This window comes from Pleurodeles waltl, chromosome 10 (genome assembly GCF_031143425.1).
Source record: "Pleurodeles waltl isolate 20211129_DDA chromosome 10, aPleWal1.hap1.20221129, whole genome shotgun sequence".
In the NCBI taxonomy this organism is placed as follows: Eukaryota; Metazoa; Chordata; class Amphibia; order Caudata; family Salamandridae; genus Pleurodeles; species Pleurodeles waltl.
The window spans coordinates 992,730,471-992,752,007 of record NC_090449.1 but is presented as its reverse complement, the minus strand read 5'-3'; positions in this window follow the sequence as shown (position 1 = coordinate 992,752,007).

Below are 21,537 nucleotides of genomic sequence, written 5' to 3'. Positions count from 1 at the left end.
ACACATAATCTTAAAATCAACTTTACTAAAATATGTATTTTTAAATTGTGAGCTCAAAGACCCCAAACTCCACATGTCCATTCTCTCCCTAAGGGAATCTACACTTTAAGCAGATTTAAACGTAGCCCCCATGTTAACCTATGAGAGGGACAGGCCTTGCAACAGTGAAAAACGAATTTAGCAATCTTTCAATGTCAGGACATATAAACCACATTACTATATGTCCTACCTTAACCATACACTGCACCCTGCCCTTGGAGCTACCTAGGGCCTACCGTAGGGGTGTCTGACATGTAAGAAAATGGAAGGTTTAGGCCTGGCAAGTGGGTACACTTGCCAAGTCGAATTTACAGTTAAAACTGCACACTCAGACTCTGCAGTGGCAGGTCTGAGACATGATTACAGAGCTACTTATGAGGGTGGCACAACCAGTGCTGCAGGCCCGCTAGTAGCATTTGATTTACAGGCCCTTGGCACCTCTAGTGCACTGTACTAGGGACTTACTCATAAATCAAATATGGCAATCATGGATAAGCCAATTACATACACATTTTGTAAAGGAGCACTTGCACTTTAGCACTAGTTAGCAGTGGTAAAGTGCCCAGAGTAACAAAAACAGTAAAATCAGAGTCCAGCACACATCAACAACCTGGGAACAGAGGCAAAAAGTTAAGGGAGACCACGGCAAGGATAAAAAGTCTAACATATATATACATATATATATATATATATATATATATATACACACTTAAACCACTTAATACTTACCAGTACTTACCTGCAAAACCTTTACCACGCACACTCTGAAATTCGTTGTAAAGGCATGCTTGGTGAATGTATATTCATAGTAAGGGCATGCATGATAAAGGCATGCACGGTAAAGTAAAGACATATTCGTGGTATTGGCATTTTTGTAAATGCATTTTGTAGTAAATGCATTGTTGTAAACAACGTTTTCCCTATACAGCAATGCAGACGAAAACCAAGCTTGGTTGATGTCATCAATGATGTCATCAATTATTTCATTTGAGATGTCATCAGTAATGTCATAAATGGTGTCATAGAACATGTCATGAATAATGTCATATGTAACCTCATATGCAAAGCAGGGCAGGTGTGCAAGTTATAGTTAGAGTGGCTAACTATAACTGGTGAATGTTTTTTTTTTTTTTTGCTTGCCCAAGAATTGTGTGATCTTTGTGTGTGATTTTTTGTCTAAATTCTCACCTCCTAGTAATTAGGCAGGCACTTCACTCCTCATGCAACCATGTGGTGAAGAATATACAGTAAATTACAGTTAATATTACTTATGCGGTTTCTCATGTTCCATCATATGAGGCAATGCTTCCATTCTGATTCACGTTAATGCATATTTGCCTATTCATTAGCTTATAGATATTTATTACGTTATTCGATGCCTAAAATAGTCACTTTCTATAATAGATTTCAACGCATGTCAAACAAATTAAAACCCTTTCTGTTTTATTATTCAGTGACAGAGGATTAGGTTAGCCAAATACAATTCTGTTACTAGCGTTTTGTTTGCAATTGACAGTATTTTCAGCATCTCGCCTTTATGTCATTTCTCAGATTTGACCTACAGGAAAAAATATTTTTAAAGATTGCAATGTGCGGCCTTTAAAACGTTTGTAAGAGCAGCACATCAAAATGGGAGATCATGGCCTCCTTTATGCCCAAAAAGAATTGAAGATTTGGTAAAAGGTCAATCATTTACAGCAGGTTTTATGTTTGCGACATTTAGCCTTTCTAGGAGAAAGCTAGCATTTTATGGCTTTTCAAACAATTTTATTATAGGGATGGCTGACTCCAAGGGCTTTAAACCAGCCCTTTTCTTTTCTCACAGTGTCCCCGGTTTATTTGCAGAACATGTTCAACAAGAAGCAGTTTTGCCCCTTTTTTTGAACTATAAACAAATTGAACATTGTAGTTTTAGTATATCTAACATTAGTTGGATGACAATGTTCTAGGCTCTTTACAATTGATAAAACTCCAGTGCTATTTTGAACAGAGTTTTAGAAAAATAGAGTGAATGTCTGTTAATTTTTAGATATAAGATTCATCAACATAAACTAAAAGATTGCTTTTCAATTCTCTTTGAACTGAATATCATTTTGTTAAACATATTTCCATTTAAATGATAAGCTAAGTAGCAAAAGGTCCAGATGTCCTAAGCATCTAACAGTCGCTCAAAGTTTGAATTATGGAGTAAGGTTTAAATAAATATCCAAATTAATAATGACAAACAAGTTATAATAAAGCAAATAGATGGGGGTTGGGGCCAGAACTAAGCCATGGAGAAGATGGCTGCTCCCTGAGCAAGCTCTGAGTGTGAGAGGCTCATTTTGGCTTTTATATCCTACACCTAGACCTTTCGACCAACATGGAATGAGTAATCATGCCTGTACCATGGAGGAAGCTGTATTTGTGCTAAGAATGAAAAAATATTCATAAAAAGTCATTATTTGCCCAGCACATTGTGACTGGACATCCCACATACCACTTCGTACCTGCTGATAACAAAACTGCTGCTACTATTCTAACAGTCCTCACTTGGATTACAAGACCACCATTAACCCAGGGAGGCAAGGAGTCCTGGTGCTAACAGGGGCTTTCAGGGACTCATTTACAAGACTGAGGGCAGTGCAGAAAGAGTCTTGCTGCACCAGCCTGTGCCACCGGGAAAGGGCAGAAATGTGCTGTATCTACAAGATATAGCACATATCTGTCCTTACCTCCCTATGCTGGCGCACAATTCATGCCATGCACCAATGCAGGCACCCTTGCACAATGGTGCAAAGGAGCCTGCATTATTGGGGTGATTGTTTTTGTGCAGGAAGGGACACCTTTGTACACAAAAACAACCAAAGTGTGAAAAAACAGCGAGATAAAAATATATCTCTCCTCATTGTGTCACTCCTATGCCACCCCTGAGATGGCGTAGCAATCTGATGCATTCTCAGACTTGTAAATCTTGGAATGTGTCAGATTCCTTTGGGTTCAATGGTGCTGCATCGAAACACCTAAAGCAACACCCATGGAGCGCCCATTTCACGTGCTGTTATGCGTAAAAGGGGTCCATATTCACAAGGCTACAAAAAGCCATGCAAAGTGGCTTTGCATGGCCTTGTAAATATGGCCTAACACACAGTGCCATCAGAGCGTAAAAAATGGCACTACAGTGGTGCAGTGTGCTGCTAGGGACTTTTAAAAGAGGCCATTAATCTGGTTAACCATTTCCACACCAGAGAATGTAGTCAGAGTGAGGGTTGCTGAAACATCGATATCAGAGAAAAGGGACATCGCACAGAAAGCTACAACCATCACTGCACAATTCAGAAAAGTAGGCGAGAAATAGTCTTATAACTTTAGTAGCAATTCCTTCTCTATAATATTCTATGATTGTAATTGATATTATACTAACCCATAAAATCAACAACAGTCATAACACAAAACAAATGAATCAAAACAAAGGTCTGATGCTCAACATAATGGATTCACACAATATGTTAAAAGGGAAAAAAGTTCTATCATATCTGGCCACAAATACATAGGCATAGTTTTAAAACAGTAGAGACATTTGTCTGCAGTGGACTCAGAAAAACGAAAACAAGCATTAGCAAAGCCAGTGGGTCTCGCCTATACAAGAGCTATTGGCATTGGTAATGTGTTTTTGTCATGTTGTACATCAGTGTGGCTGCTGTTCAGCATGGCTAAAAGTTAATGGCCAGAACTGTCGTAGAGTGGAGTGGGGAGTAGAGTGTTGTAGAGTGGAGTGGGGCAGTAGAGTGTTGTAGAGTGGAGTGGGGGAATAGAGTGTTGTAGAGTGGAGGAGGGGGAGTAAAAGTGTCATAGAGATGAGTGGAGGAGAGCAGAGTTCAATAGTTCAGTGGCAAAGTGTGTTGTGGTGTGGGGTAGAATAGGGTGGAGCGGTTTGGAGTGGATTTAGGTAGTGTGATTGACCGGTGTAGAATGGATTGAGTGGAGTGGGTGGATTGGAGTGGAGTAAATTGAAATGGGGTTAGGTGGATTGAAGTGGGGTGGATTGGAGTGGGATGGTTAGATTGATTGGAGTGGTTGGATTGGACTGAAGTGATAGGACTAGGGTGGGGTGGATTTGGGTGCTTTTGAGTGGGGTGATTGGAGTGGGATGGGTTAGTCTGGACTGGATTGTGGTGGATTTGAGTGGGGTGGATAGATTGATTGGAGTGGGTTGGATTGAGGTGGCTTGGACTGGAGTGGGATGGTTTGCACTAAGGTGGGGTGGATTTGAGTGGTGTGAGTTGGACTGGAGTGAGGTGAACTGGACTGGAGTAGAGTGGATTGGACTGGAGTGGGGTACATTGGACTGGAGTGGATTGGGGTAGATTGGACAGGTGTGACGTTGACTAATGTAGACTGTACTGGACTGGAGTGGGTTAAGGTGAATTGGATTGGAGTGGGATGGTTTGGAATGGAGTGTATTGGGGTGGGGTGCTGCAGAGGCATAGGGCCGATGTTGAAGGTCACAGTTGGTGTACTCAGTGGGAACTACGGCTCTGGTGAAGGCAGGGGGGTGGAGTCAGACAGAGACGCCGATTCCGGTCACTCTGGAGTTGATGTACTTGCTGTCTTCTTGATTGTACCAGAATCACTCCCAAGGGCCAGGGGGCCAGGAACTGAATTTGGCATCACTTGGCGAGTCTGGACTCTCAGCAAGAGAGCCTAGGTGCTGGCAGATGAAATATGTGATGTCCCTAATTGGAGGCAAGCTCAGTCCGAGTCCTTGGAGACAAAAGCAAAGTCCTGTCCTTTCAGTCCCCGGAAAAAGCAGCAAGCAGCAGGCCAGCACAGCAAAGCAGCAACAGGGTAGCAATTCCTCCTACAGCATCTAGCTCTTCTTCCTGGCAGAATGTCCTCAGTGTGGAAGGATTCTAAAGTTGCGGCCAATACTAACACTGCTTTCATTCTGCTGGCAACATGAAAGCAGCGTTCGGATTGGATTAAGCACCCTGGCAGGGTGCTCTGGGGAAGAGTGTAAGTCTCTGCCTGCTGTCATCAACCTGGCAACACAGTGCCAGGTTGGAGAGAGTCTAGTGTGCATGTGTGTTTAGCTGGCCTGAGACAACCAGCAAAACACACATGCACACTGAGGGGAATGCTGTGCACTCCCCCGAGGTCCCTGTCACACCCCATGGCCCCACTCATTTTACAACAAAACCATATAAATCTTTCAGCTGCACCTGCTGGTGAGGGAGCAACTCTCCTTCGCTATAGCAGAGGAACTTCCTCTGGTTAAAACCAGATGAAAAAATCTCTTTGTCTATGAAACAATGGCGCATAGACAGTCCGAACTGCAGCCTAAAGTGCTAGAGCATATTTGGTAAGCTGCCTCTGAAGTCCTTGACATCAAGTTACTCCCCGATAAAAAAAACAGGCCTTCCTTCTAGGTGTCCTAGGTTGGTGACCAAGTCATTACAATGTGCATGTGTTAAGAAAATGTTAAAGCCAGATGACAAAATTCCTCTATCTGCTGAAAAATGCAGCAGAGACAGTCCGCACCAAAGTCTAAAGTGATAGTGTGTATTTGGTAAACAACATCTGAAGTAAAATTACTCCCAGGTAAGAAGCATAATCTTCCCACTGGACATCCTGAGTGGAAAGTGGCCCTACTGCCATAAACTCCAGGTTGGGCGGATCATTTGACTAACCGTAGCCATGTTGATGGCTGCAAGATGTACCTAGTTGGTTAACAGGGCAGTCGGTGAAAGAGACATTTGAAAACTAGAGGAGTGGTTTTGTTCAACTCCATAAAGTCCAACACAGTCATTGCTGCAGCTGGGTAATCACAATCATTTCATGATTTCACTTGCTGTGGCATTGCACTTCATTACAGCCACACTGGACTGCTATCTTGTCTACTTTGCAACTTTAGAGCGCTCTTTGAATCACACTGTTCACAGAATTAGCTCTGTTGCAGCGCGCAGTGGTGGCATGAGCGATCATAGAAAAAGGGGTTTTGGTACAGCACTTGCAGTAGCCGAGGTTTGTACCCTGCATGAATGGAAATCACGTGTAGCACCCACACATGCAGACTGATGACATCACTCTTAGAAATCACTGCAAACAGAAGCTAATTTATGAGCTTAGAGCCAGATTTAAAAAAAGTGGTGGTGCACTCAGTGCAGCGCCACTTTTCTTGCATCCCTTAGTGCCCCTAACGCCACCATGTGTGCGCTGTATCTAAAATACGGTGCACCATGGTGGTAGTTAGGGAACTAGTGTCGAAATGTTTGACACTAGTTTGGAGCTTTGCAGGATTAGCATCAAAAATGGTTATGCTAATCCTGCATAGCCCATTTGGGCCCTTTGTTAACAATGGTGTGCTTCCTTTTAACACCTGCTCAGACCAGGCATTAAAGGTGTCCAAAAAAATGACAATAAGAAACCTCTTACATTTGTTTGCGCTATTTTTACATTCCCCATAATTGGGGAACACCCCCTTTGCACACATTATGCCTGACACAGGCATAATGTAGCATGGAGGGTTACAAAGTGGCGCACTGAATGCATTGGACCACCTTGTAAATTTGGCAGGTGATTTTGAATACAAAGGCATGCCCCTATTCTTGGGATACTTTTTTATTAACTTTTGGAGGGCGGTAATATTATCAAGAGTAGTGCTATTCTTGCGAAAACCCACCTGTTCAGCTGGTGTAAGATTGTTACCAAAACCCCAATGTGGAAGATGAACAAGTAAACTTTTGGCAAATAATTAGCTTGTCACATGAAGGAGGGCAATTTGTCTGTAACTAACAGGAGAGGCCTTTTTCATATAAGGGTACAATGCTACTACCCTTTCAGGAGGATGGAATATCTCCTGACAGATAACAATGTTAAAATAACAGGCATAAAAACGTAGCCCATAGAGAGACCCCCTGTTTAGTAAGAGCAACCTGAAGTTCATCAGGACCTATTGCACCTGAAGTATGTGCATCTTTAATAACTTCCTCAATCGCCTTACAAGAGGGCGGAGCAAATGACTCCATGACATCTACTTTAACACTATGAACAAACAGATCCCTGATAATGAGATTACTTGTCAGCCACTCCATCCTGATTTTTTTCTCTGGCAAGTCGGTACCATGCCAAAATGAATCACAAAGCAGCTGGAAAACAAGTGCTTTGAACCCTGCTGAAAAGGAAATACCAAGGAGAATACAATCTCCCTATATTTATTAATCATTCCTAGGGATTTAACTCATAATTGTGCATTGCTAGTGGGGTGCTACTGTACATTAGTAGTTATGTGTGCAGTATTTGTAGCCTACCAGGACTGTGCGGTTTTCCTATCAGAGTTTTGTCTCTCTTTTGAGCAAGTTGCTCCATTCATTTTGTGTTACACATCACATACATTCTTTCATTGCATAGGGGTGCATGGTTCTTGAAAATGTGTTGCCTATCACTTAGTCCTAATTAACTGAGTTTTAAATGTAAAACCATTCCAATGAACTGACACTTGTTGTCAAATCAGGGAAAATTTACTTTTCTTAATAAATACCTAATAGAATCAGGGGCACATTTATCAATATTTCAAGCAACGCAGCGAGTCACTGCTGTGCACCACGTAAAAGGACAGGTATGTTCCATATTTAATATAATACGCCACATACCTGACTTTCCTTGCACTAGTGCCCTTTTGCCTGTCCAGTGCCAATGCAGATGCACCCTTACATTTTGGTACAAAGGTGCCTGAATTTCAGACAGAATTGCTTTTCTGCAGGAAAGAGCGCCTTCCTACACAAAAACAATCATCTGAGGCATTTTCCTGAATGCAGCACTCATAAAAAAGAACAAAACAAGCAGAAATAAAGTTATTACTTCTTTCAATGCCTCACATGGGGAGGAATAGCATTTTGACACATCCCCAGGTTCATGGGAGAATGCAAGGGAAGACCCCTCTCCACCCATGGAACACCTCCCTGGGGCAAAGTAACGCAAAGCAGTGATTTGAACTGTGTTGTTTTACTCTAGATTTGTCAAGCCACACAAGGTGGCCTTGAGTAGCTTGATAAGTCAAAATTAACAGTTGTGTCACGCTAGCACCCCGTTGCATGGTGGAATGGTGGCACAACTACATGATAAATATGCCCCACACATTTTAATTAATGTATTCTGCATTTACACATTTTAGTAAGCTCTCATAAGTGGTGTACCTGGGGAGTGCAGGGAGGGTAAGCTGCCTTGAAGGCCATGTAGGAAGCACTGAGGAAGACTGTGGGCCGAAGAGAAGAGAGGGCCCAGACAGAGGCACAGGTCCTGGGTGCTGCAAAAAGCCATACGTCACTGGCCTGTGAGGACTTAAAAGTAGGGAGGCAGAATCAGAGCTCTCCCTCATGAGAGGGAGCACAGTGTAAAAGTTGGCTTCTGGGTGCAACAAAAATGTAGAGGTCAGGAGCCCTAAACTAGACACACCTATTGGTTAGGTTGCACCACCAGGAGAAAAACAAGCCAAAGCAAACCTCAGCAAGAAGGGCCCAACAGACAGTGCCTGACAAATTCCACTTTGGAATGGTTGCTTGCAGAAAGCATTTCCATGGCAGGCAGTCTTAAAAATCCTGCACCACCTTTTGTAGTTATGTATTTAGCCCGAGGAAGGCTTGCTGCCCTGGGTACTGACCAGGCACAAGGAATGTAAGGAGCCCATACTTATTGGTTCTCGATAACCCCATGGCACTTGTCAACACATGCCATTGCCTAATGACTCGGGGGAAAGTGACTCGGAAATCATAGGGAGCTTGTAGTGACCACCCCTGTCTTTCCATGCGCATGTTCAGGGGGCACATGGAGCACACCACACTAAGACAATGGTGTATCTGCCAGACGGGTATCCTGGCTGGACTATGAATGCTTGGTATCTCTTTTAGCCCTTGTTAGCCAGTTACCCCACTGGAGGGGCAAGGGCACCCTGATTACAAAATATCTGGGAATATGCCGGAAACAAACCTTTCAGCAAACCAAACAAATGCAAAAAAAAACCTTCAGCCACACCTAAAGCAGTGCTGCAGCGCTGCAATCATTTTCCATCGGCTTGTCCCATCACGTCCCAAGGAAGGCCAACATTAACATACTCCTGTCAGTGAGTGGCGCCACTAAGCGAGTGCTCTTCATTCTGGGGGAGCTGTCGGGAGCAGAATGCCCCCATGAAATCCTTACTTAAAACCTAAGCCTTCCAGGTTCGAAAATAGTGACCTGGGAAGACAATTTTTAGGTTTTAAAGCACTCTTGTTGCTGGGAATTTTAATCTCGTGGTTCTGGGGTGTAGGGATTTTTGTTTCTAAATGTAATGGCTACATTCCAGCAAGTATAAATGTAAATAATTGACTAATGCATAATATTAAACCCAAATATATATATCAACAGTAACAATAAAAAATTAAATCGCATGTACTGTTGAATGTTATTGAAAGATAGTACCATACTGAACTCTTTCAATATTGATTGTTCTATGGTTGTACATTATAGTACTGTTTACAACATTTGGGGGTGACACCCTGACAAAGCCAATAGCCTTGACTTGTATTAACTGCACCCACTGGCTATGTTCGGCATCTAGGGGGCTGTATTATCGCTTGGGGATCATGGTTGCTGCTGTGCAGACATTTAGAGGTGCTTCAAGTGCAAGGGGTACATGATCCGTTTAGGGGGTTACGTGATCTGAGGCATCTGCCTTTAGTGTGTGCACTCCATTTGGCTGTGAGGCCCTACGAGTCTCCTCCTTCCAACCTGCATCGATTTGTAGACGTGTGTACTGTATTTAGCAGTGCGTGCAATTTTTTTTTTTTTTTTTTTTATAAAAGAAAACATTTTATCAAGTATCGTTTCTTTCATTGCTGAGTGTTAACCCACAGTACCTACATGGAGTAGACATGGAGATCTGGAGCATTCTGCCAAACTGCATTGAGTCAAGTACTAAATGGGTACTTGGCTCCCAGCTGAGAGCTCAGCAGTAGGGAGTTCCAAGACACCAGTGTCAAATGACCCTCGTTGTTATAATTGTGGTTCAGCACCCCCAACCGCAATTGCTCACAAAAATTTAAACCCAAATGTAAATTATAAGAATAGTGCAAGTCTCTGATAAATTCTGTAAACATTTAGGGCCAGATGTAGGAAGGAAGCAATTTGCGAGTTGCAAATTGCGAGTCCCTCCGACTCGCAATTTGCAAGTCGCAAATTGCTATGCAGTACGGTGTCTCAGACACCGACTGCGACTCGCTATGGGGTCGCAATGACCCACCTCATGAATATTCATGAGGTGGGTCGCAAATTGCGGCCCCATTGCGAGTATAGGCACTCGCTAACATGGAGGCCTGCTGTCGTCAGCAGGCCTCCATGTTAGCGACCTGCTTTTAAATAAAGCAGTTTTTTTTTTTTTTAAATGTAGCCCGTTTTCCCTAAGGGAAAACGAGCTGCATTTCAAAAAATTCCGAAACCTTTTGTTTCGGTTTTTTCAGGACAGGGAGTGGTCCCTTGGACCACTCCCTGCCCTGAAAAAATGTTTTGGGGTCCATTCACAAAGGGGAAGGGGTCCCATGGGGACCCCTTCCCGTTTGCGAATGGGTTACCATCCACTTCAAGTGGATGGTAACTGCGACTCCATTTGCGACCGCATAAGCGGTCACAAATGGAATTGCATACCATTGCGAATCGCAAATAGGAAGGGACAACCCCTTCCTATTTGCGATTCGGAAATGCATTTTGCGAGTCGGTAACGACTCGCAAAATGCATTTCTGCATAGGAAACACGCATTTGCGAGTCGCAAACGGCAAATTTTGCCGTTTGCGACTCGCAAAGTGCTTCCTACATCTGGCCCTTAGTGGCATGCAGCTGAAAGAGTAGTATCTTTTCATTGTAAATATTGTATTTAATTATTGCAAAGGAAGTTTTATTTGTAAAAATACTGTTTCACTTACTTGCAAAATCTTTGGTTTACTCCTATTTTTCCTAGAACTACTTGGGTATCCACAGACCAAGCTCATCCTTTGTTATATTAATATTTTGTCAATCCCTCCCCTTCCCATGACAAAAAGTTTTATCTCCTGCCCTGATTAGTTATGTGTGCAGAAGTGAACTCACATTTTTGCTCTTAATGTGAATCCTTAAAGTACATCCACGCTCTATCACTTTTGTTTCTAAGAGAGAATGAAAAGCTTTAAAGCAGAGTCTAATGCGAATTGAACACTCAATAAAGGGTTCCCCTGAGCTCTGTAAATGGAAATGTGCTCCATGAAATTGCTCGTTTTGTTTCCCCAAAATAACAAAATATTGGCTTATAGTTGTTAAAGCTGGCAACTAGGCAAAGAATTCCATTTAAGTGCATCTTATGCATCTGCCATTCAAGTATGCTCTGGGGATGATGGGGATTTATATAAACGGCATTAGATAAACACAAAATGACTGTGTAATTTAAAGAGGCCTTGCTTGCTACCTTTACCTAGCTGCCATTCTGCAAAAGTTGCTTCACTGAAGATGCTTTACTGTTCTTATTACTGGATTAGACAGTGTTTTTACGCTGATTTCAGTCTCATGCCATATTTGCTTGATAGGTTATACTAGGACCGCCTCCTATCGAACTGGATATGTCAAGTTGCACATCGATCAATTATACTGGTATTTACTTAACAAAAAGCTCCTGGGAGTACATACATGTTTCACTAAAGGATTATCTGTGTTTGCATGTTGGAAAATTACAACTTATTTATATCAACAAGAAAAATGATCAAATGAAAGAAGTGCGGAACATAGGTTATGCGTCACGTAGGGAACGTATATTGATTGCATACTGAGGATAAACCTGCTTACGTTTTGCGTCATCATGTCGCTATGCAGGCCAAAGTTTAGCTTTTGCTACTCTGCAACACTAAGGGGCATATTTATGAAAAGTGGTGCTGAAACTAGTGCAGCACCACTTTTCTTGCACCCCTTCGAGCCCCCCTAACGCCACCATGTGTGTGCCATAGTTAATATATGGTGCCCCATGGTGGTAGTTAGGGAACTAGCGTCAGAATGTTTGATGCTAATTTGGCGCTTTTCAGGATTAGCATCAAAGATTTTGACGCTAATCCTGCAAAGCACACAGAGGCCAATTGTAGCTAATGGGACCCTCTTTTTAATGCCTGCTCAGAGCAGCTGTTAAAAGTGCAGAAAAAAATGATGCAAAGAAATCTCTTAGATTTATTTGCACCATTTCCCCCTCCCACCCTAACAGGAGAACCCCGCCCCACGCATACATTCTGCCTGGTGCAGGTATAATGTAGTGCAAAAGGTTACAAAGTGGCACAATGCATGCATTGTGCCACTTTTTAAATATAGTGCAGCGTTTTTGGCCATTAGTATAAAACAAATGACGCTAATGTGTCATTAGAATGGTGCTAGGCCCTTTTAAATCTGGGCCTAAGCGAATTGGCAACCAACCAACAGTAGCATAACAAAGGCCCCAGCAGCCCCTGCAGTGCGGGGTGGGGGAGGCTGAGCTCCAGGGCCCCCTCTCAGTATTGTACCCTGACCTGAGAGCTTCTGAGTGCCTCCAGAGGGGGGGGGTTCCTCAATGTACTTTGCAGGGGACCCCCTCAAGTTTCGTTACACCACTGCCAACCACTCAATTTAATGTAGCCATTCGGGACATGAATATGATAAGAGGGGAACAGTGCAATTTGCATTATATTCACTATATATGAAGATTATTTATTCCAAAATCACACCTGTTACATACACCTTTTACTTTTCATGATTGGTTTTATCTTGAACGTGTGTGCATGAGCAGGGCGCAGCTGTGTGCCTCGTTTAATGGTATTTCATTGTCTAAAGCGATTACCTTTAACTCGGAATCTCGTCACAGGAGCAGCCACCACGTTGAACATCATTTCAAAAGGGACAATAATGTATTGAAGCTGAAGCTGTGTTAGGGGGTTTCTCGTTATCAAAGGAATGCTTTTGGGCAGCACGTTGGGGGAGTGATATGTTATATTTGATAAATTGCGGATGTCGGTACTGGGAATCCAGCGTTGCATTCTCAACTCTGACACTTAACTGAAATTGTAGTTATTTTTGGTGAATCTTTCTCACCCTGCCAAAGATATTTCAGTTGTGTACTTTAATGTATTTGTAATATGAAAATGTGTAATGCAGTATGTAAACCACAATTGATGGACACCATATCAGATCTTCTTCCATTCTCAATGAATGTCGGTGCTCCACTGCGTTCATGATATATTAATGTGAGTACATAAATGTTTGCAATAGGCTTCCGTTTCACGCGGTATCCTTCCAATAATGTTTACTCACAGATAAATGCAAGTCCATTCATTGCATACATCTGAGACAGTGAAGTAAGCAAAAAAGACTGGTTGTGCAAAGCCCACATTTGAAAATTGATTTGTATGTGCAATCCCAATACTTGGTGTGTTCTGTCGTTCTATTGGGCCGTGGAGCTAACGTGAGCATGAAATAATTTTGCATTCTGAGGACTAAGGGCCCTCTGACCACGGATGTCATAATCAGGCCCAAAGTCTGACTACTGTGTCATTGATTTAACAATTGGTGATCTATTCAGATTCCTAAGAAATCTCCAGTTTGCTTATGGATCATAATTCTGGGTACTAAAGAGTTTTCCTCACAGAATAAGTACTGTGTATGATGAATATTGAACTATGCAAATATTATATATGGCTAATTTGGACAGGCCAAATATTCAAAATTTGCCAGTGAAAAATGCCTAGTAATTACTGAGACATCTGGAATTCCTTGTATTAGGAATCAGTTGCCTTATGTTGTGCCCTATTTCAGTAAAATCTAGGATTAAAGGCATTTACATGACTTTGAAAATTCCTCACCTAGTGTCAATATATATGGTGTGTGGTAAATACTTCCTGGTAACTAGCAATCATTACCATGGTAATGTTAATTTTTTATGTTAGGTGCAAAAAACAAAGGGCCAAATTCAAATATGTTTTTCAAAATGTAAGTGAAAAAATTATCTTTTTGAGGAAGACACACAAGCAGCAATTCAGGCAGGGGATCATTCTTACTCAAAAGAACAATCAACCAATATGACAGGTTGGCTTTGGGACAATAATGTATTGAAGCTGAAGCTGTGTTAGGAGCTAACGTGAGCATGAAATAATTTTGCATCCTGAGGACTAAGGGCCCTCTGACCGCGAATGTCATAATCAGGCCCAAAGTCTGACTACTGTGTCATTGATTTAACAATTGGTGATCTATTCAGATTCCTAAGAAATCTCCAGTTTGCCTATGGATCATAATTCTGGGTACTGAAGAGTTTTCCTCACAGAATAAGTACTGTGTATGATGAATATTGAACTATGCAAATATTTTATATGGCTATTTTGGACAAGACAAATATTCAAAATTTGCCAGTGAAAAATGCCTGGCAATTACTGAGACATCTGGAATTCCTTGTATTAGGAATCAGTTGCCTTATGTTGTGCCCTATTCAGTAAAATCTAGGATTAAGGGCATTTACATGACTTTGAAAATTCCTCACCTAGTGTCAATATATATGGTGTGTGGTAAATACTTCCTGGTCACTAGCAATCATTACCATGGTAATGTTCATTTTTTATGTTAGGTGCAAAAAACAAAGGGCCAAATTCAAATATGTTTTTCAAAATGTAAGTGAAAAAATTATCTTTTTGAGGAAGACACACAAGCAGCAATTCAGCCAGTGGATCATTCTTACTCAAAAGAACAATCAACCAATATGACAGGTTGGCTTTGGCAGATAGAATCTCTGGGTGATTATCCTGAAGCAATTAGTGGATATTCTTATTACCTGCCCCACCAAAATTGAAGGGTGTCTGGGAATAATGACCACACAGTTATGAATCCACATCATTCCTTCCTTTTTTCCATGCTGTTCTCTTACTATTACTATACACTTGTATGAGCATGCCTGCCTCTTACTATTACTATACGCTTGTATGAGCATGCCTGCCTTCATTTCCTCCTCTCATTCACACCTTCTCAACTCTTTTCCAGTGCCCCCTTTGTGAGTAAGTGGGTCTGTTTTTGGGGACCTATCCTTGTATTCAATTATATCTTTCCCTCCATAAACTCTATGTTATCTTCCCTTCTGCACCATGTCACATTGGTGGTCTTTTTCTTCCATAATGTACTCTTTCTTTGATTTCATGTCATGTTATGTTATTTTATGTTATGTTATGTTATGTTAGGTTATGTTATGTTATTTTATGTTGTGCTAAGTTATGCAGATTTGAAGATTGCACCCAGATGGGCATCCTGGTGCCGTGAAGGTGTCAGTCTAGCCCCACCTACGGCCTACTTAAACTACGAGAACAACAAAAGCCAAGTCTTCAGTTTCTTGTTAAACTGAAGAAGTGAGGAGGAGGCTCGTATGTGCAATGGAGGAGAAGCCTCCACCGCTAGAGCTGGTTTTCCGTATGCGAAGGATGTGTGCAAGTTGGAGTCGGGATGAGCAGAGGAGTGCTGGAAGGTTTGTGAAAGCAGATGCAATTGTTGATGCATGCTGGGACAGTATTATGTAGTGCCTTGAAAATGTGGGTGAGGAGTTTGAATTGTGTTTGTTAGGGAATTGGGATCCAATAGAGTTATTTCAGGTGTGGTATGATGTTAGTGCAGTGCAGAATGTTGAGGGTGATTCTGGCCACCAATGGTCTTCAGCCTTCTGGTGAGTTTTATGTTTACCCCTGCATAAAGGGCAGAGTGCTCTTGTGGTCCAGCTTGTTTGTGACCAGTGTGTGTGTGTGTGACAGTTTTCTCAGTGCTGATTAGGAGTCATTCAAAAATCTTCTTCATCATCTTAATGTATGGAAGCTTGTGTTGACTTGGGGGGGTCGTCTTGAGTTTGCTGTCAATGATGATCCTGAGGTTCTTGGTGTGGGTTGAAAGGGGAGTGGATATTGTCCTAGCTCTGAAAGCCCCCAGGTGGAGTTCCACCGTTAGCCAGTTGGTCTTTACACAGTGAGTGATTTCAATCAAGGAGGCATTGAACTTGATCTGGATACTGGGCTTCCTGTCCATGAGGAAGAGAATGAGTTGTGTATCATCGGTGTAGGAGAGGCTGTTGATGTTGTGAGAGCAGATGATGCTGGATAAGGGGGCTCGTGTATCATTCAAGAGTGTTGGCCTCAGGGAGGATAATTTCAAAGCTCCACAGATGAGGTCACAGGTGTCTGAGGTGTACACTGCCAGGCTGATTGACTGGATACTTCCATTCAAGAAGGAGCAGATCCATTGGAGTGCATGGTCCTGGATCCTGATGGTATATAGGCATTGATGAGAAGCGGCTTTGAGACTGTGTCAAATGCTTCATAGAGGTCCCGGAGGGTGAGGGTCTTTGTTTCTCCTCTGTCCGGAGTCATGTGGATGTCAACTGTGGTGGTTGTTTATGTGCTGTGGTTTGGACTGCACCAGACAATGAGGCATCCCGAATGGGTGTGAGCATGATACTGATGAGTTGCAGGCCTCTGGAGTGGGCATGGTGAGCTCAGGGGTCAGATGGGACGTCTGAGTGGATTGACTTCATGGTGCGGCAGTTCCTTCTGGGGTGATGAGAGGCCAATTGGTTCTTTGGATAAGATTGGGACGCATTTGGTAAGGTCTGTCAGGTCCAGTTTCAGGTTGAAGTTGCTGTAGATGGCAGTGATTTTAGTGCTGAGAAATTAGAAAGATTATTGCAGAGGTCCTATGAAGGGGTGATCGAGTTGGAGGCAGCAACCGTTGAGGTGAAATCTTTCACAATGGCAAACATCTGTTTGTTTCTGTTGGTACTGCAATCTTTGTGGCCTACCAATGCCCTTCATTTGGTCATAGGGGCCATTTGGTGGTAGTGCTTTGGGTGCATTTGAACACACACCTGCTTGCATGTTCCTGGCTCACTGTCCATTTGTGCTTCAGTGGTTTGCAGTGGTGTTTCATGTGTCTGTGTTCCTCTGTGTGCCAGCTGGCCTGGTGTCTGGATCTTGCTGTAGTGCTGTGTTTGAGGGGGGTAGGCAGTCGGTGCAGAAGATGATCCATTTGCTGAAATTCTTGATGGCCCTGGGGAGGCTGTTACTGTGTTCACATCAGTAAGCACTGAGTGAGATTTTTCAGTCCGTGCCATTAATGCTGTGCCAATTTTGGTGGGCTTGTCTTGATTTGTTGAATGTGCTTTGGACAGGGACAGGGTTGCTGAATTTGACAGTGTGTGGTCTGTCCAGGGGACTGGTGTGGGCTCTTCAACTCTGATGTTGTTGAAGATGGTGAAAATAGGGTCCAGGAGGTACCTGTGTTGTGGGTATGTCCCTTTACTCATTGGATGAGGCCCAAGCTTCCAAGGTCTTTGATGAGTGCTACTGAGTTGGGTTTGGAATGCTCCTTCGGGTGAATGTTCAGATGCCCAAGTAGACTTTAAGTGCTAGCATCGAGGGAAACGGTGTGATGAAATCTGTGATAATGTTGGTGAAGTTGTGCAAAATCCCAATGGTTTGTAGATGAGAGTGCCACCCACAGTGAGGATGGCTATGTTGTGGAACCTGAATGACAGACATTCCATGTTGGAGGATGACATATCCTTGGATGCATTTGATGGTGTTCTTATGGATGTTGGTGATTTTGCCTCTGGGCTTGTGACATCTGACCTGCCAGGCAATCTTTAAGAGTGGGAGGGATTTCTATGATGATGTCAGGTGCTGATGCAGGGTACAGCATTGCTTAAATGAGGAAAAATAAGTCCAGGACAAATCTCTGTGCCATGTTTGGTGGGAAAGCAGGTGTTGAAGAGCATGCATGTGTGTGTGGAGTTGTTAGGGTTTGTGCACAGCAAAGAGCATGTCCCCTCTCACTGCACTAGTGGGTTCTGTAATAGCTCCCTTTTAAACTTACTATTGAAAGCCTTTCTTGTTATCTCACCTTCCCCCCCCCCAGGCTTCTGTGTATGTTGTTTAATGTGCTGTTTTGTTTACACATTGGGCCTTGCTTTTACCAAGGCTTCTTTAAAACACTACTCTCTAGGCCGTGTGTTAATTTAACTCATTTGCATAATAACTGAAACTCTGCACACCTTTCAAGAACATGTGCAGCATGTGAGGACCACACCCAGCTCTTCAAACCACACCCAGCTCTGCACACCTTTCAAGAACATGTGCAGCATGTGAGGACCACACCCAGCCCTGTCTATAAAAGGCAGCCCCCGAGCCTCACCCAGTGCTTGTGCTCGTCTACCTCCCGCTTACCTGAGGACAGATCCCTCGGCGCTGGCACTCCTGCTCTCTACAGACTTTCATTGGCTTCAATGGGCGCAGCTGCTGGCTCTTCCTTCTTCCGGTTTCCGGTTCCTCCTTGCCTCAGCCTCTCGCCTACAAGCAACCTGCAAAAGAGAAAGAAGACAAGGTTAGACTGATCAGTATCTCTTGCCAGCAACAAGTAAGTGCAAAACTTTTATTACCTGAAAGAACTTTGACAACAATTTCTGGATTCGTGTATAGACAATTTGAAACAAGATACCTTCCACAAACATTGTGATTCAAACTCTTTGTTACAAGAATACTTTGCGGAACTTTGTGAAGCAAACATTTTTTTTTTTTATGGAACTTTTAAGAATCGAACCGTGGAAACCATTAACAGCAAGGCAAACAGTAAATCAAGGACTTGCACAAATTACATGCTGTATTTTGACGTAAAAGTACAGTATTTGTTTTATAAAAGATTCTGGAAATATGGGAAAAGTGAGTCTGCTATTGGGAATTTAGGCTTTAGTTATATTAAGATGAATGTTTGATATTGGTAATTCTGATAACGGTATTTGTTTAATGTTTTAGAAGCTTTAGAGTAATAGAAAGCACATCCCAGAGCAGTAACACATTCCAAACCTGGAAACTAGAGACCAGGATCCAAGAGGTACTTTTAGAAGAAAATTTCTAATAAATAAAGGGATAGTCAGGAACCCAGTTAGGAATAGGTTGTACTTATCTGTTCTTTGTTTCATTAGGCACCAGTTTCTACAGAAGTCAGAGAGGGCCGCAGATTTGTGCAGCACTTCAACAGTGGAAACGCAAGAACGGTGTTGTCTCTTTATTTTAGTTTATCCACTGCCCCCCTTCCCTTGAGCTTCTGTTCTTAGTGCACTGTTTTAAAAACTAGTGTGCTGGAACAAGCAGTTTCAGGGTGGGGTCGGATTGTCTTCAACCTCCATCAGAACTGAACAAGGACTCAGGTGAGCTGGGCTTTGACAGAAGCACAAGCCTTAAAAAATAAAAATAAAAAAAAATTCAGTTCTGGTGGACGATGAATATCGGGGAAGAAATAGAGGGCATTGACGTCACGGATATGGCGCAGGCCCTAAATGAGGACTTGGCTCATAATGAATCTGTGTCTGGCATCTTGCAACATATGCAAGAGGAAATAGAGAGATTAAAGATGGAGAATACCTCTTTAAAACAGGATTTAAGCAGGTATAAATTTAGGGTATCTCAGTGGAACACAGCTTTTACGCCTTTGTTTAAAACCTCCTCAGAGACAGGGGCGCCATCAAAACATACAACTTTGCCTCCCCCAGTTGAGGTCACTGTTAATGTTCCTAATGCTGTGCCCTTAGCAGCACCTGAACGTTTTCATGGAGATAGTAACAAATTCCATGTTTTTATCAATCAATGTCAATTACACTTTGTTTGTAAGCCACAACACTTCCCTACTGATGCTACGAAAGTGGCATTTGTTTTGTCTTATTTGGGTGGCACAGCAGCCAATTGGTCAATTCCTTTCGTGGAGAGAGATGATCCCATCCTCCATAATTGGAATCAATTTAAACGTACCATGACCAGCCTTTTTGCAAAACACACTTTCATGCAGGCAAGTGATAATGAGCTTTTAAATCTTAAACAAGGTAACAAGGATTTATTGACCTATCTCATTAGTTTTAATCGTTTACTCACCGAGACACAGTGGCCAGAAGAAAAGCGTGTCTCCCTTTTCTATAAAGGTTTGATAGACGAGTTAAAAGACGCGCTGGCTCATATCGTTGATTTGCCAGAAGACTATTCGGACTTTGTAGATTTAGTTGTGAAATTAGAACATAGACTAGGAGAAAGAAAGGGAGATAAATACAAACTGGAATCACGGTTAACTTTTATTAGACACGAGAAGAAAGACCCAGATAATAAACTCCCTGAACCTGAGCCTATGCAAATAGGGACACTCAGAGGTCCACTCACATCAGAGGAAAAAGAAAGAAGGAGAAAACTTCAATTATGTTTATATTGTGGAAGGGCAGGTCACTTTGCCAGAGAATGTCCAGTAAAGCCTAAAAATCCACGAAAGGGTGCTGTTTCCTCCACCTCCTCAACTGAATCGGGAAACGATTAAGCTCGACAAGGGGAGAGGTTACTTGTTTGAGAAAACATCTTAATCAAACCTCTAATGCTGCAGCCTTCATGGTACCGCACATACCTAGACATTTCATAATTCAGGTCGTTTTAATTGTTACTACCCAAGTGAGGCATTCTCTCCCTGTCCTACTGGACTCAGGCGCAACAGGAAATTTTGTGGATAATAAGTTAGCTGAAAACTTAGGACTTCCTATGTGCCTAAACCCTTGTCCAGAAGCAGTATGTGCAGTGGATGGGTCAGAATTGACCTCTGGATTAATCACAAAACAAACAAGTCCACTTGTTATGGTCTGTCAGAACGGGCACACAGAGGTGATTAGCTTTGATCTGATAGATACTCCTAATTTTGGTTTGATTCTCGGGGTACCCTGGTTAACAACTCATAACCCAAAAATTGATTGGGTGAATAGAACTGTTACTTTGGATTCCTCTTTCTGTAGAACCAATTGCTATCAAGAAGCAGGTACAGAACAGAGCACAGTATTACACTGTGCTAGTGTTACACAAGATGAACCAAGTCTCCCTCCTGAATATTCTGACTATAAAGATGTCTTTGATCCAGTAAAGGCTAGTGTGCTGCCCCCACATAGGTCTTATGACTGTTGTATAGATCTTATCCCAGGGGCCCCTTTACCTAATAACAGAGTATATGCTTTGACTGATGAAGAAACCAAATACTTAAGAACCTACCTAGATGACCTACTACAGTCTGGGTTCATCCGTCATTCCACATCTCCGGTCTCATCTCCACTCTTTTTTATCCCGAAGCCGGATAAATCCCTGCGCGCGTGTATCGATTATAGAGGACTAAATAAGGCTACAATAAAGAATAAATATCCTCTTCCTCTAATACCTGTGTTGTTGGATCAATTAAGACATTCTACTGTATACACTAAACTAGATCTGCGGGGAGCTTACCACCTGGTCCGAGTAAAAGAGGGGGATGAGTGGAAGACAGCTTTCAAGACAAAGTTTGGTTTATTTGAGTACACAGTAATGCCCTTTGGGTTATGTAATGCCCCTGCGGCCTTTCAGTTCTTTATAAATGAGGTCCTACACAAATTCCTGGACGTTTGTGTCATAGTATATATAGACGACATCCTCATTTACTCTAAG